At 35.6% G+C, this 17,793-nt stretch overlaps 1 protein-coding gene and 1 pseudogene across 4 annotated transcripts in view; both read left to right on the top strand.

The window, feature by feature from the left end:
• FUT8 (fucosyltransferase 8) overlaps positions 1 to 17,793 on the top strand; it is a 318,063-nt gene that overhangs the window by 70,104 nt on the left and 230,166 nt on the right. The gene's annotated exons all lie outside the window — the stretch shown is intronic.
• Positions 2,337 to 4,073, top strand: LOC122894483 (annotated as a pseudogene).

Raw genomic sequence — 17,793 nt, 5'->3', positions numbered from 1 at the left:
ACTAGATATCACTATGATGTAAGCATAATCACAGAGCAAGAGTTGATGAGAGAACCTTTTTCACAGCCCTTGGTCTGGGTAAGTTTGGTTTGGGATAAGATAGAGAAATCTGAACTATAGAGCCAGTTGTGCCAAACAGTAGGGAGAAGTGTCCTTTTTTTTTTTTTTTTTTTAAAGTTCCAGATTTTAAAAAAAGCACCTTGTTTTAGATGTTATCAGGCATCAGAGGTAGCTGACAAAGGCAGCAGAAAAGTTAGAGACAAATGTAGCTAAATCTAAGTTCTATCTCCTTTAATCTTAGTTAGAAGACCAGGTCTATAAAATGTTGAAAACCCTGTAAAGGAACTCCATGAAGGGCAAATGCTTGAGAGCTCTGATTTTTTTCCTTGTCTTTCCTTTTGGGCAGTGGATGTTAGAAGTACATTCACAATCACAGAAACCTTTGTATATATGGTTACTGTTCTGGAAAGAGACATTCTGTCGTCCACTCCAGATGGTTATCTTAGATACTTAGTTTTTTAGAACAATAATGTCACTGTGGTTTAGGTTCTGAGTTAGTAACTTGAGGAAATTTGATATAGGCCATTGAAGAATAAAAGATAAATCTCATTTTAAAAAATGTTATTTACTGTGCCACCAGGTAGTAATGACTTGTAATATGGAAACATTCTTAAAAATCCTAGGAGGGGGGCACTTGGGTGGCTCAGTGGGTTAAAGCCTCTGCCTTCGGCTCAGGTCATGATCTCAGGGTCCCGGGATCAAGCCCCACATTAGGCTCTCTGCTCAGCAGGGAGCCAGCTTCCCTCTCTCTCTCTCTGTCTGCCTCTCTGCCTACTTGTGATCTCTCTCTGTCAAATAAATAAATAAAATCTTAAAAAAAAAAATCCTAGGAGAGTTGTACTTTCATGATAGTTTACTTTATTATGTGCCTTTGCATTTTGGGGGTTTAAAAAAAGTGCTGCATGGGGAGGGGATGGCTTAAAAACAAATTGGGTTCTTTTACACACCAATAAGTTGACAGTTTGACTCATTGTAAATGAAAGTGGAATTACTATTATTTATTTATTAATTAGGCAGGCTCCACACCCGAAGTGGGGTTTGAACTCCACGACCTGGAGATCAAGAGTCACATGCTCTACTGACTGAGCCAGCCATATGCCCCCAAAGTAGAATTTTTAATTGGTTTAATTCTAGATTCTAGAGGATGTTTTACAAAACACCTGGTCTGCCAGTCAGTAAGTTGGTACTTTTCATACGTATTGTTAAGTTAAAAACTGGAATTTGTTGAGTGATAGTATTATACATGACACTTTATCAAAGATTCATTGACAGCCTCATATAAACTCTTCCTGATCACTCAATCTAAAATATCCATTTTTTAATTGTATCATCTTACTTATGACACTATTATGTATGTGTGCACACACATGTTTGTATTTGTTTATTGACTGTTTTCTTATCAGAATGAAATTCCATGAGTTCTTTTTCTTTTATCATCAAAACATTTATTAAATGCTTAACTGCATGTGACCTGAGCTGTGACTAGGCTTGTTAAAGATTTGATGGCCTGACTAAAACCAGGAAAACTGCTGCCTCCTTTTCATGTTCACAGAGCAGCTTCTGCTCTGTGGGCCAGAGCAGAGTTGGGCTAGTCCTGTTTCCTGCAAAGGAGGGGATACATGTACCAGATCAGGATTCTGCTAAATGGAATGGAGCCAGGGGTCGGGACACTAAGCCAGCCCTTTCTGCCAGCCCTTCAGGAGATATCCTGAGCACCTAAAATAGCAGGTGACACATGGTAGGTGGTCAACAAATACTTGATAAATGGGAGATTTTCTCTTTTCTTTCTTCTCTCTTTCTTTTAGAGGGGAGGAGTGTCAAGGTTCAGATTTGAATAACATATAAGTAACTTTAAGTTATTAATTTTCATAAAGATGATGCTGGGAAAGTATATTTGCATAATAAAGGGATACATTTCAACATTTTTAAAATGAAGAATTAAGAACTCATTAGTTTTAAGGCTTGCCAGTATTCATCATTGTAATCTGTTAAAGGAAAATATAAATTGTAATAATTAAATTGAGAATACAAGAGAACTCTTGGTAAAGTGATAATGTTTATAACAAAAATACAAATGAAATTTTTGAAAAGCTTGAATATTATGAAATCTCCAAAAGTTAAAAAGTCAAAGCAGAGTAATGCAGTGCCTGGGCAGAAGTACCTCCATCTGCGGTGTTGTGCTCTGGGAAAGAGAGATGGATTTGTAAATCCAGACTGAGATTCTGCCTACCCGAAGCCACTACTGTGCAGAGACCCTGGGTGAAGCCTCCTTCATCATGTCCTCCCAGGAGGCAAAACTGTCAGCTGAGGACTTGGGGTCTTATAAGAAGGAAGGAGAATACATTAAACTCACAGTCCTTGGACAGGATAGCATTGAGATTCGCTTCAAAGTGAAAATGACAACACATCTCTAGAAACTCAAAGAATCATGCTGTCAGAGACAGGCAGTTCCAATTAATTCACTCAGGTTTCTTTTTGAAGGTCAGAGAGTTGCTGATGATCACACTGCAAAAGAACTGGGAATGGAAGAAGTGATTGAAGCTTATCAGGAATGAACGGGGTCATTCAATAATTTAGATATTCTTTTTGTTTTTTTCTTTACTCTCAATCCTTTTTTATTTTTAAAAATAGTTCTTTTGTAATGTGATGTTAAAAATGGAATTGAAAATCTTTAGAACATCTGGTAATTTGAATTCTAGTGCTTGTTATTCATTATCTTGTTTTTATTATGCTGAGCTTTAGTGATGAAACCTAAGCCCCCTTCATATTGCCTTCTCCTTTTAAAAAGTTACATGTGTGCACAGAGAGACCACCTTTTCCAACATTGCATTTACAGGCAATGTGAGTATTCATGAGTTTCCAGTTGGCCCTGAAATTCTAGCATGTGATTGCTTTATTCCTAGACTGTGATTTTCAGTGGGAAATAGAAGTTTTTCAGAGAACTGAACTGTGGAAAAATGACCTTTCCTTAATCTGAAGCTACTTTAAAAATTTGTGGGTCTGGACCAAAAGAAGAGAAGTATCAGGCTGGAGTTGAGATGATAGAGATGGTGAGAGTAATGACTAACTCCAAAGATGGCTTTACTGAGGAGAAAGCATTTTAAGATAAAAGACGTCTTGTCAGAAAATCCAGAAAAGTTCTAATGTAATTAGCAGTTAACAGAGTTATTCATGCAGAAGTGTATATAACAGAACACAGCTCTTTTTAATTTTATTTTTACTTTTTGGCCTGGGATATAGGTTTTAAATGGAAATTGTCTGTACCAGCTTCATTAAAATAAGCAAAGTGTTTATAAAAACCATTAAAAATGGGGGCCTGGGGGCGCCTGAGTGGCTCAGTGGGTTAAAGCCTCTGCCTTCGGCTCTGGTTATGATCCCAGGGTCCTGGGATGAAGCTCCACATAGGGCTCTCTGCTTGGCAGGGAGCCTGCTTTCTGCTCTCTCTCTGCTTGCCTGTCTGCCTACTTGTGATCTCTGTCTGAAATAAATAAATAATCTTAAAAAAAAAAACATTAAAAAAAGGATCAAAGCAGAATCTCTGAAGTAGACATTTATTTTAGAATCTGAAAGAGAAAAAGAATAAAATTGGGTTGTAAGTAGACTAGGTATTGACAAAGCAGGAAGTCTGAGGCTAAATGTTCTCAGCCAAAACTAGATGTTAGATGGAGGAACCCAGAAGTACTATCTTCAAACTACTTTTGAATTGGACTACATTGGACCTATCATAGACTCTCGTTAAGAACAGTGACTAAGTTCACGTTTAGGGCTATCCCCAGTGCTCAGTGTAGTTCCTGGTAATTAGTATTCTTTGCAAAAATTTTTTCTTGAAAAAGTTGAATTCATCTGTAGGTAGTAAATTGTAGAGAGCGGACTTCAGACATTTTTGGAGGTGTAGCCATGGGTTTTAGCCATAGCTGCTCCTGTATCATTTTTCTTTGAGTTTCTCTTAACCTTATCCTTAGGGTGAAGGATCAGAATTTGTTCCTTTGGCCCTTGTTGAGAATATGGTTTGAATTATTTTCTGCGTTATTCTTATCTATAGCTGGATCCCCCCCTCCCTTTTTTTCCATAAAAGGCATAGGGCAAGCTTCTCTAGTTTTTTAAGTTCTGGTAGCTGAAATTTGAGTCTCTCTGACCAGTGTACTAATAGATGGAAAGTCTTATATTTATTTTCTTAGTGAAGTTACTTTAAATAAAATTCCAAAGGGTTTAATCTATATTAAAGAAATCTGTATTTCTCCTAAAGAAATCTGTATTACTTAGTGATGTGAAGTTATAATGATTGATTTAAGGGATTAGGAATGAGTCATCAATGCTTTTCTCTTGCTGTTAGTGATTTCAAACTTTTTTTTGTGTTGGTAACAATGAAAAATTACTTAATCTTGCTGACATGAAGATATTCAGAGTTGCCTTTGCTTGTATCTTCATGGAATGAAAGAGGTGGATTAAGTTGTCTTTTCTAGTGTAAATATGAAAATAATTTAATCTAGATTTTCTTACTAGGCTTTTATTTCACTGAGACCTTTTTTTTTTAACCCCAAAGATACACTCCTCTCATTTTAATACATGTTAAAATTGTATGAGTAAGCTTAAATATGTTAGTATGCCTCCCCTTTGGTCTCAGTAGTGATATTTTAAGTGCTCTTAGCCACATGTGGCTAGTGGTTTTTTTATTGGGCAGTTTAGATACAGAACATTTCCTTCTTGCAGATATGCCTGATACAGACATTTTCTCTTATAGATTTTAATGATCTAGGTAATTACATTTTTTAAGGTAAGATTCTTAATATTTTTGGTAAGACATTTATATTACGAAATTTATTTTGATTATTCTGTTAAATCATGGACAGTCCACAGTAATTTTTGTTATTCTGTTTTAAAATGCCATTTTTAAAAAGATTTTATTTATTTATTTGAGAGAGAGAAAGAGAGAATGAGAGAGAGGGAGACCATGAGAGGGGAGAGGTCAGAGGGAGAAGCAGACTCCCAGCTGAGCAGGTAGCCCCATGTGGGACTTGATCCAGGGACTCCAGGATCATGACCTGAGCAGAAGGCATTTGCTTAACCAACTGAGCCACCCAGGCACCCCTAAAATGTCATTTTTATCTAATTTTGAGACTAGCTTGCATTTTGTAATATAATTTAATGGGAAATTTTGATGTAGTAACTGGAAATTTCCCTTACAGGTAACACAGAACATTAATCTTGTTAAGTGAAGTAATGAATATAACTGTGAAAATTCCTGTTAAAGCTTTTATGATCAGTATTTTAGGAATGTGGAGCTTTCAAAACAGGCCTTTAGCTCCTAATGTGTTTTGGTTAAACATGATAATGATTTTGTCACTATAATGCTGGGTTTACAGAAGTTGCTGATTAGATGTTAGTTCTTTTAATACATAGATTCATTTTCTAGTGCATGTTTCCCCAGATTAGATGATCATAAGAATTCCCTGAGGAGGGACACCTGGGGGCTCACTCAGTTATGTGTCTGCCCTCTGCCTTTGGCTCAGATCATGATCCCCAGGTTCTGGGATTGAGCCCTATGTCAGAGCAGGGAGCCTGATCTTCCTGCTTTTCCCTCTCCCTCTGTCTGTCCCCCTGCTTGTGCTTTCTTTCTCTCTGTCAAATAAAGAAATAAAAATCTTAAAAAAAAAAAAAAGTATTCTCTGAGGAGTTTTTATTTATTTATTTTGAGGAGCTTTTTAAAGATACAGATATCCAAGGCATATATATTATAAACCATCTGTATTAATAAAATCCTTTGTATACATTCCTTAGTTTAAACTCCTTGAGATAGAATTGTTGGCTCAAAAGATTGAATTATTTTTTAGATTTTTGATTCAAAGGAAAAATTTCCTTCAGAAAGTTTGTACCAATTTATCAACTTTTCCTCACATTTTCTCTACACTGGGTATTATTGAATTTTTAATATTTCTCAGTTGATTAAAAGATCTCTTATTTTAGCTTGTATTTCTTTACTTATGAGTGAGAGTCAGCACTTTAAAAAATTTTTCGATAGGCCTTTTTTTCTTCCCTTTTCCTCTGTCCCTCTCTCTCTCTTTCCCTCTTTCTACCTCCCTCCCTTTCTTTTTCTCTCTTCCCCCAGTCTTCCTTCCTTCCTCCCTCTTTCTTTTCTTTCCTTTCCCTCCCTTCCTTTCTTTTCCCTCTCTTTTTCCTTCCCCTTTCCCCTCCCCTCCCATCTCCCACTCCCTCTGCCTGGTCTCCCAGCCCCTCCCCTTCTCTCTCTTCCCCTCCCCTCCCCTCTCCTCTCTTCTACTCTCCACTCCTTTCCTTTCCTTCAAATTGCCTGTTTTTGATATCTGTTGTTTCACATACCTAAGGTTCTTCATTTTGATCATCTGTAAGTTGAATGATAGGGCTAGAAGGCAATGACTAAAAATAAGAATTGGTGTTCAAAAGGGCAGTGTGATTTTGGTTATTGAGCCTGGTACAGATTTGTTAAATATTAACAAATACAGAAATCTTAAATCTATCACAGATCTGCAGTATTCTTTGTACATATTTCCATCTGTTCTCTCATAAATTATTTCTTTTACGAATGGTCCTTTTCAGTTTGACAGTGGAGGAATTGGATTTAAAATTTTCTTATGAACAAAGAAAGTATTTTGCTACTATCATTCGGAAAACTAATCATTATGTTTGGTTCTGGTTGTTACTGGAATCAGTCTGAAATAATGCCATTAATAATGCTGTCTAACACAACTATTTATTTTGATTTCTTGCCTGTATAAACATGATAGAACAGAAATCCCTTAATTATAGGGACCTTTTTATCTTTGTGTTGCTTGTGCCTCTTAGTATCTGGCCCTGTAAAAGAAAACTCATTTCCAGTACTCAGAACACTTCTGAAACCAGATTTGTGGGTTTTCTACACCAAGCAATTCTTTAATTTTGGGGGAATACCAATCAAATAATTAGCGTAGAGCATAGACTCCAGAGGTTAAGGACCCAGTTCCACAAGACTACCCTTAATGTCAGATGTCAGTTGGGTGTAGTGAGTGCCCAGGTTACCCACACTTCTGTCTGACTTGGCTACAAATTGGCGGGATCCCATGACTTCCTCCTCAGATTTGATAATTGGCTATTATGGCTCACAGAACTCAGAAACACTTACATTTATCATCTCATTGCAAAGGATATAATTAAAGATAATGAAGAACAACAAGATGAAGAGATACATAGGATGAGGTCCAGAAGGATCCTGAGCACACAGAGTAGAGTGTGCCACTCTCCTGGCACATGGATGTGTTTACCAACTTGGACAATCTGTAGGCCCCATAGTTTAGGGACATGATTAGTTATTAAGTCAATGTCTAGCCTCTGTCTTGTCCCTGGAGGATAGGGCATGGAGCTGGAAGTTACAATCTTATGATCTGTGTTTGGTCTTTCTGGTGAACAGATTGAATATTGAATATTCAAATATTCAAATATTGAAGCTATCCGGGAACCTACCAGGAGTAGCCTCATTAGAGTGAAAGATGTTCTCATTAAGAAGTTCTAAAGGATTTAGGAACTGTATGTAAGGGGTGTGTGTTCATCTGGCCACAGACAGCTGCATTCAGTCTGAATGGGGATCTCACAGAGGGAGTTGGAGGTGCTGGCGCTGGCAAGAGTCCTTCAGAGTGCCCTGGGGCTCCAGTTTCCATGTTCAGAGGGATTTGACAGCTTATTATCAGACTGAGGTTTCAGGGTTGCAGGAGGATTGTGACTAAGTGACTGGGACAGCACTCCACTAGAAGTCCTCACCCACTTGTCCAACACTACTCACCAAGTCCCTACTGTGAACTGGTGGAGAGCCTCTTTCTTCTTCAGTGTCCCTTGAGTGCCCTCTACTGAAAAAGCTTAGCATAGTGCTCATGTTAAAGGAATAGTTAGAGGAATTTTGTTACCACAAAACATATATTGAAAGATTCCTTCACAGCTGGGGTCTCTATGTATGTGTCCATAACTGACACATACGGATAATACCTAAGTTTGTTTATCCAGTTACCTGTTGATGGACAATTTTGGTTCTTCCTAGTTATTAGTTTCTGTAAGTAAAGCTGCCATGAACATTAATATACAAGTTTTTGTGTGGACATATATTTTCATTACTCTTAGGTAAATACATAAGTGTGGAATGACTGGATTGTATAGTAGGTGTCTGTGTAAATTTTTAGGAAATTTCCAGATTGTTTTCCAATGTGGCTATATGATTTTTTTGTTCTTGCTGGCAGTTTATCTGTATCTTATCAATATTTGGTATGGGTTATTCCTTTTAACTTTAGTCATTCTGTTAGGTGTATAGTACTATCTCCTTGTGTTTTAATTTCCACTTCTCTAATGACTAATGATATTGAGTATCATTTTTTGTGCTTATTTACCATTTTTATATTTTTTTTTGGTAAAATGTCTGCTCACATCTTACTTTTTTTAAAAATTGGGTTTTCTCATTATCAAGTTTTGGATGCTTTTTTTTTTTTTTAAGTTTTGAATGTTTCTTCTATATTTTTGATTCTGTACTTTGCAGAGATTTTTTCCTGGATTGTGGCTTGTCTTTTCATACTTTTAACAGTATCTTTTGAGGAGTAGTAATTTTTAATTTTGATGAAAGCTCAGGCTATCAATTAATTCTTATATCCATCATGTTTTTGTATCTAAGATATTTTTACCTAATGCAAGGTTATAAGGGCTTTCTCCTAGGATAGTTTCTGGAAGTTTTATGGTTTTAGGTTTTTTGTTTTGGAAATAGTTTTTGGTTTTTTTTTTTAAGATTTATTTATTTTAGAGAGAGCGAGAGAGAGAGCAAGCACAAGCAGGGGGAGGGGCAGAGGGAGACAAGCAGACTCTCTGCTGATCAGGAAGCCTGACAAGGGGCTCAGCCCCTGGACTCTGAGATCATGACAAGAGCCAAAATCAAGAGTTGGATGCTCAACCCACTGAGCCACCCAGGTGCCCCATGGTCTTAGGTTTTATGATTAGTACTATGATGCATTTTGAATTAATGTTTTTTATGTAAAGTGAAAATTGGAAAAGGGTTTTTTTTTTTTGCATAGCGATTTGTTGTCTCTACACTTTTTGTCAAAAATCAGTTGATCATATATGTGTGAGTTTATTTCTGATTCCCTTATTTGTTCCACTGATTTGTCTGTTTCAATGCTACTGGTTGGATTACTGTGGTATTATTAAGAAGTCATAAAACCGAGTTGTGTTGCTCATCTAAGTTTGTTCTTTTTCAGTGGTATTTTGACTGTTGTGCTGGTTATTCATTTATTGCCTCTCAGTTCCAGATTCACCCTTTATGCTTGTTCAGTGAAAATGGATCTGGCCCTTTTAGTATTTCTCTTTTGCCAGCTTTCACAGTGTTAAGCTTTGTTAATATAGAGTGCTACAGACACATTCTAAGAGGAAAGTGTTTTGCTTCTTGCTTTTTGTTTGCTTGATTGATAGGCTCCAATATCACACTCAGTTTCTCTAGAATTAACCCACATGGCTTCCTTAGCGTATGGTTCTTGCCACATGTGTGACTTCACCAGCACTAAGCTTCTACAGAGCTCAGAGGATAGCAGTAACCCAGCAGCCAGAGACCCAAGGTTAGCTTCTCTTTGTACCTTTCAGTGGGTTTGTAGCAGAATGGCTTCATAGGATACTTCCAGATGAATAGCTTTTCCTAGACCCCTATGAGCAGATTTCTGGCAAGTTGCACAAGGCAGATTTCCAGCAAATTCTGTTGGCATGGCACCAGAACAATTTATCTGTCATTCAGTGACCTAGGACTGTGCCTTCTCCAACACGGTCTGACCTCAGGCCTGGAACGTATAGGGAGTTGGAGGAAGCTCTTGCTTAGGCATGCCTGTCTCAGCCCTAGGAGATATTAGCTGCTCTTATTCTTTAGTATTTTCTGTGCTTCTCACTAGTTAATTGTTCTTTTACCAACCCCTGTTATAGTTAATGATTCTTTATACTTTTCCTTTTCAAATTTCTGTGTGGCTTCTCTTGCCTGATTGTATCTAGAATGATGCAACCCCTTCTAGGTTTTTTATATTTCCATGTGAATTTTAGAAGCAGTTTCTAAATGTCTAAAAAAAAAACAAAAAAAAGCCTACTGAGATTTTCACTGAATTTATTCATAAATCTGGGGGAATTACACTGGGATCTATAGATAAATTTGGGGAGAATTGGCCCCAATTGTATTGGGTTTTTTGATTCATGAATAAAGTATCACCTTTTATTTAGATTTTCAGGTTTTTTTTTTTTAAGATTTCATTTATTTGTTGATTTATTAGAGAGAGTGTACATGCATGGGGGGATAAGCAGAGGGGGAGCAAGAGGGAAAGAATCTTTATTGTTGTTGTTGTTAAAGATTTTATTTATTTGTCAGAGAGAGAGTGTGTGTACAAGCACGGGGAGTGGCAGGCAGAAGGAGAAGCAGGCTCCCTGCCCTGTAAGGAGCCCAGTGGGGAAATCTGTCACAGGACCCTAGGATCATGACCCAAGCTGAAGGCAAATGCTTAACTGACTGAGCCACGCAGGTATCTTGAGGGAAAGAATCTTAAGCAGACTCCACGCTAATCTTGGATCCTGTTGTGAGCTTGATCTTGTGACCCTGAGCTGAAACCAACAGTTGGGACATTCAACCAACTGAGCTACCCAGTTGCCTCTAGAATTTCAATCTCTTTTAGCAGTGTTTCATGGATTTTTTTATACAGCTCTTTTCCAGATTATCTCTAAATGTGTTATATTTTTTATGCTCTTATAAATAGCATTCTTTTTAAATTCCACTTTCCAGTTTTTCATTGCTAATATATAAAAATGCAGTTGATTTTTATGGCTTTAACCTTGCTAAATTTATTTTTTTAGTTCTAGTAGTTTTTTTGTTTGTTTGGTAGAGTCCATCGGATTTTCTACATAGTCATGTCTTCTGTGAATAAAGAGAGTCTTACTCCTTTCATTCCAATTTGTGTTCCTCTTATTTCTTTTTCTTGCTTGACCTCATTGGTTAAACTCTCTGGTATAATGTTGAAGAGAATTGGTGACAGGACATTCTAGTCTTGCTTCTAATCTTAGCAGGAGAATATCCATTCTTTCATAAGTATGATGTTAATTGTAGATTTTTCATAGATACCCATTATTATTAGTTGATTAAGTTCATTTCTATTCCTAGTATGCAGAGACTTTTCAAATCAGGAATGGATATTAGATTTTGTCAAATGCTTTTTTGTGTGTGTCTGTTGAGATGAGAGTTACTATTTATTTATGTTTTAGCTCTAGGTAGTGCAAACATCTGTTGTTATCTATGGTTTTGTTAGTACTTTTTTTTCCCCCCAAAATGACCTCCTTCCCTAAAAAAAAGCCAATTAATCTGCATCTATAATACCTGGGTTTCAAAAATATTTTATGTGCAATATCATCTCTAATTGGTTAAAATATAAATTACAATAATGCTAATGGAGTCTAATTATTGAGCTGTGATGTGAAAAAAACAGAAAAGTCTGAGAATTAGCCCTAAAATACATACCTACTAAAGAAATTTTGTGAGTACAATTGTTTTAACCATAAATTTATATTTAACATTATTGAAGGGAAACAGCTATAGGATACAGATACATAAGGGTCTTTGGTAAGTGTTTAAGAAGAAGTGAAAACAATAGATGAATTACAAGAAGAAAAACTTAAAGCATAGAGGCATACTTAAAGATTGAAAAAAGCAAATAAGTAGACCTAACAGAACACAAGGGGCTCAGATAGTATGCAATTGTTTCTTAGAGATAATAATTGGAGTTAAGGCAATGTAGCTGGCGACTTTGGTGAAGTGGAAAGGATTGCCCTGGGATAATTGGGTTTAAATCCTGTATTTTCCACTTGCTAACTCAGTAAGTTTCTTAAAATAAGTTTCTAATTTCTCATCTGTAGAAGGAACATAAAAATATTTATCCCAAGGGTTGTAATGAAGATTAAATAGAATCAGTTACATAAAAGTGCATAGCAGTATAGTTAGGTGCTTAATAGTTTGTCTTTGTCTTTATTATTTTTTTAAATGACCAATAGAAGCATTACTTTTCTGTTGCCTATTTCCCTGGTGATTATATGTAAACACAGAAGTAGGGCCCACAGTTAGCTTGAAACCCATCGAAAAAATAAAAACTGAAGCGAATTCCTGCTGTGTTGACCTCCTAGAACTTCTCATACTTTGAAAGAAAATTAATCAGAGCACAGTGAGCATAAGATTATATTAGAAGATGTTCTGAAGGAGAGTTCTAATTTGAGGAAGGATGGCAGAATTTATAGGGTATTAGCAGGAGGGGTTAGACATAGTTCAATTAGTTTAGGGGAATAGTTGGTCAAGGATGACTCTCAGAGAATTGATCTTGTAGATTAGTAGCTGCTGGGCAGATTTTTTTCAAGAAGTTTGAGGAGAAGCAGCTGTGGGGGTCAGTCAAAGACATGAGAGAATCAATGCAAAGTTCTCAGGCTTTTAGTATCTGCACAGTAGGTTTTTCTATCATTGGCTCTTCCAGTCTTCTCTTCCTGCACCCCGACGACCAGTATAAGGGCCTTTTATCTTTGTCATGATTTTAGACCCTTGATTTTAGACCCTTTCTAGCTCTTGATCTCAGAGGTAATATCTTTATCAAACTATAAAGAACAAGGAATTAAGTATTTTGTAGAACTAGAAAGTTCCCTTAGTCTTTGCTTCCAGCCTTCTTTGTGTTGTGTTTTGGATTACATTATGTAGATGTTCTGCAGTAGAGAAAATGGTAATGTATGATAACAAAAAGCTTCACTTCAAAGTAGACAAATGGCTGGAAGGGGGATTCAAGTAGGGTTTTGCAGCAGCTATTTTAGATGATGACACAGCTTAAACTTAAATTGCAGTTGATTTTTTCTTTTTATTTTGCCTTATCTTTCTGTGATGATTCTAGTAGAAGTCAAATGAAATTATTTTTGCATTGGTATTTGCATCTAACCTTCCAAAGCCTACCTGTGCTTTCAGAGAGCTCCGCTTGTGACTAAATGGATCATCTCTTCCCTTGTATCTATTTAATGCATTACTGGTTTCTGGCAGCTGGTACTTAACATTGTTCATTCCTGAGCATTCCTGAGTTTGGTGCTTCAGGTGATTTCTTTGCCTTTATGAGGTACTTTCTGACTATAGGTGAATCCATTCTCCAGTAAATATAATCTGTGCTTTGGAATTAAATTATCCTTGTCCTTTTTGAATACATAAGTCCTTTTATTATCTGATAAGTTTGCCTCGCGCTTTGTGGCTTCCTGTGTTCCTTTTGTAATGCTTACTTAGCTTTTAACTTAAATACAAGATTGCTTTAATTAGCATCCAAGGAAGACTTTAACCTATTCAAACATTCAGAAAGTATGAATATTTGGCCACCATATTTAGGATTATTGTGACATTTTGTTCTAATTTTTCAGAATATAGAAGAGGAGGCAAATTTATTATTTTTTTTCCTAATCAAGCTTACCATAGGCCTGTACTTTTCAAAACAGCTTGAGTGGGAAAAAAAATATATGAAGAATGGCCTATCTGCTATTTCTACATGGATGTACTTACCATAACTGTAAAAAATATATTTGATTTATTGTGAACCTCTCAAGGTAAATGTGTCAGATACAATGAATATTTTAGTATTGTCATGTATAGTTAAGCACTTTCCCGTAAATTATGAGAAAGTTATGTTTTTTCGTTTGCAAAATATCAAAATATTTCCATAATGTGGCTTTCTTTTTTTGATAGAGGAAGTTAAAGATAAGATTTATCTACAATTAAATAGTAAGTCACTGGTGCGAATCTTTTCTACCTCATGTATTACTGCGCTTCTTATATCTCATTCTCTTCCCATTTGTAACATTTGGTGATATGATACAAATGTCACTATCTTAGCTTTCTTTAATATTCTGAGAAGTATCATTTATAGCCTTTATATCTTTTCATCTTAGGAACTCTGGAAGTCTTCATCCTTTATTTCTTCTAAAGAAAATAGCTTCATTTGCTCTTTAGAAAAAATACTCTATCTATTTATTTGAGAGAGAGAGATATATATAGAGAGCGTACAAGCAGGAGGGGCACTGGGAGAAGCAGACTCCCTGCCAAGCAGGGAGCCCAGTATGGGGCTCTGTCCCAGGACCCTGAGATCATGACCTGAGCCTAAGGCAGACACTTAAAGACCAAGCCACCCAGGTGCCCCAAATCTGCACTCCTTTACCAAGCTCTCCCTATTTCCCACACCACCCAGTCCCAGACACGTTTCTACCCTCTGTTAATATGAGTTGGATTTTTTTTTTTTTCTTTTGTAGATTCTATGTGTAAGTGATAGCATACAGTATTTTCTCTGTCTGGCTTATTTCACTTAGTATAATACTCTTAAAATTTATTCATATTGTTGGAATGGCAGAATTTCTTTTTCTCATGGCTGAATAATATTGCATATATACACATATATGTATTATACATACACAAACACATACATACACATACATATATACATATACACCCCACATAATATATCTATTCATCTGTGGATGGATACTTAGGTTGTTTCCATATCTCAGCTATTGTGAATAATATTGCAGTGAATCTGGAAGTGTCCTGATCTTGTTTCTATTCCCTCAGGGTGTATACTGAGAAGAGGGATGTCTAGATCATTTGGGTAATTCTGTTTTTGATTTTTTGAGGAAAGCTCCATACATTCTCCAAAGTATGCTGAATCAGTTACATTGCTACCAGCAGTGAACAAGGGTTCCCTTTTTTTCACACCCTCACCAATACTTGTTAATTACATTTCTTTTTCTGTGATAGCCATTCTAACAGGTGTGAGGTTATATCTCATTATAGTTTTGATTTGCAAAACTGTATATTTGGTGATATCTAGTAATGCTGAGCCATCTTTTCACATACCTAATAGCCATTTATAGATCTTCTATGGAAAAATGTCAGTTTTTAAATCAGATTTATTATCAATTGATTAATTGCTATTCAGATAGTATGAGTTCTTTGTATATTTTGGGTATTAAGCCCTTATCAAGTTTATGGTTTGAAAACATTTTGTCCCATTCTGTAGGTTTTCTCTTCATTTTGTTTCATTTTGTTGATGATATCCCTTGGTGTACAGAAGCTTTTTTTTTTTTTTCTTTTTTCCTTTCTTTCTTTCAAATGGAGGTATTATTGAAGCACAGTGGGGCAGAAAGAGCTGCTACTGTTCTCGGCTGCCCAAAAGCTTTTTAGTTTGATATTGTCCCATTTGTTTATTGTGTTTTCATCACCTTTACTTTTTGTGTTTTGAAATTGAAAAAAAATCATTGAAGACTGATGTCATAGAGCTTAACCCTTTATGTTAACTTGTAGAAGTTTTATCGTTTCAGGTCATTTTGAGTTGATTTTTGTCTGTGTTGTAAGATAGGGGCCCAGTTTCATTCTTTTGATTGTGGTTGTCCAGTTTTCCCAGCACCGTTTCTTGAAAGAGACTATCCTTTTCCCATTGTGTATTCTTGGCTTGAAAAATATTAATTGACTATATAATGAGAGTTTATTAACCATATATGCATGAGTTTATTTCTGAGCTCTCCGTTTTGTTTAATTGATTCGTATATCTGTTTTAATGTCAGTGTTGTTTACTCTAGCTTTGTAGTGTACTTTAAAATTAGGAAGTGTGAGGCCTCTAGCTTTGTTCTCTCTTAAGATTCCTATGGCTATTTGGGGGCTTTTGTGGTTGATTACAAATTTTAGGATTATTGGTTTTAGTTCTGAGAAAATGCCATTGGAATTTTGAAAGAGATTGCATTGAATTTGTACATTGTCTTAGGGTGTTTGGACATTTTAACACTATTCTTCTAATCTGTGAGCACAGATTTATTTGTGATTTCCATTTATTTGTGTCTTTTTCAGTTTCTTTCATCAGTGTCTTATAGTTCTCATGCACAAATCTTTTACTTCCTAAGTATTTTTTTTTATGTAGTTGCGAATGGGGTTTTCTTAATTATTCTTTCTACTAGTTTGTTATTAGTATATATAAACGCAACTTGTTTATAACAACTTGTTGTTAGTATATATAAACATAACTGATATTTGTATATTGATTTTGTATCATGCATCTTTGCTGAATTCGTTGATTGGTTCTTTTCTTTTTTTTTTTTTTTCATTGATTGATTCTAACAGCTTTTTGGTGGAGTCTTAGTATTTTCTGTATATAATATGTCATCTGCAAATAGTAAGTTTTACTAACTCCTTTCCAATTTGGAATTCTTATTTCTTTTTCTTGCCTAATGCCTCTGGCTAGGATTTCCAGTACTGTGTGAAATGAAAGTGGCGAGAGCAAGCATCCTTGTCTTGTTCCTGATCTTAGAGGGAAAACTTTCAGCTTTTTACTGTTAAGGATGACATTAGCTGTGGGCTTGTCATATGTGACCTTTATTATGTTTAGGTTTTTGTTGAGAATTCTTAATCATGAAAGAATGTTGAATTTCATTAAATGTTTTCATCTTTAGAAATGATAATTTGATTTTTGGGGGGTGGGGTATGGTGGAGAGGGGTAGAGGGAGAGAGAGAATCTTAAGCAGTCTCCATGCCTAGTGTAAGAGCTTGGTGTGGGCTTGATCTCACAACCCTAAGATCATGACCTGAGCCAAAATCAAGAGTTGGATGTTTAACTGAGCGAGCACCCAAGTGTACTCCTATATGATTTTTATTCTTCATTTTATGTGTGGTATTACATTTACTGATTTGCCTATATTGAACCATCTTTGCCTCCCAGGGATAAAACCCTCTTGATCATGGTGTGTGATCCTTTTAATGTGTTGTTGAATTCTGTTTACTAATATTTTGTTGAGTATTTTTGCATTCATATTCATCAGGGATATTGTCCAGTAGGTTTCCTTTTTCTAGTGTCCTTGTTTGGTTTTGATTATAAGGATAATGCTGGCTTCATAAAGTGAATTTGGAAATGTTCCCTTCTCTTCAAGTTTTTGGAAGAGTTAGGAAAGGATTGATAATAATTCTTTTTTAAATGTTTGGTAGAATTACCAATGAAGCCTTCTGGTCCTGACTTTTTTGTAGGAAGGTTTTTGATTACTGATTAAATCGTCTTAGTAGTAATTGGTCTGTTCTCATTTTCTGTTTCTTCATGATTCATCTTTGTAGGTTGGTATATTTCTAGGAATTTGTCCCTTTCTTAGGTTGTCCAATTTGTTGTATGTAATTATATAGTCCCTTATGATCCTTGATATATGTGTGATACCATTTGTAATGTCTCCTCATTCATTTATAATTTTATTTAAGTTCTTTCACATTTTTCTTGATTAGTCTAGCTAAATGTTGTCTATTTTATCTTTAAAAAAAAACAGTTCTTAGTTTCATTATTTTTTCTATTGTCTTTTCATTTTCTGTTTCATTTATTTCCACTCTGATCTGTGGTTTTTCTTTCTTTCTTTCTTTTTAACTGACTTTGGGTTTAGTTTGTTATTTTCTAGTAATTAAAAAAAATTTTTTTTTCCTTGAGTAAATTTAGTAATTTATTTGAACTTTTTCTTCTTTTCTTAATGTGGGTAGTAATTGCTATGAACTTACTTCTTAGAAGTGCTTTTGCTGTAGCCCTTAAGCTTTTATATTGTGTATTTCCATATTAATTTGCCCATAGATTTTTAAAATTTCTTCTTTGACCCATTTGTCAGCATTAGTAGCATGTTGTTTAATCTTCATATATTTGTGTATTTTTCAGGTTA

Source organism: Neovison vison, chromosome 13, assembly GCF_020171115.1.
Source record: "Neovison vison isolate M4711 chromosome 13, ASM_NN_V1, whole genome shotgun sequence".
Classification (NCBI taxonomy): domain Eukaryota; kingdom Metazoa; phylum Chordata; class Mammalia; order Carnivora; family Mustelidae; genus Neogale; species Neogale vison.
The sequence above is the reverse complement of the archived record's forward strand: the minus strand, read 5'-3'. Positions and strand labels throughout refer to the sequence as shown.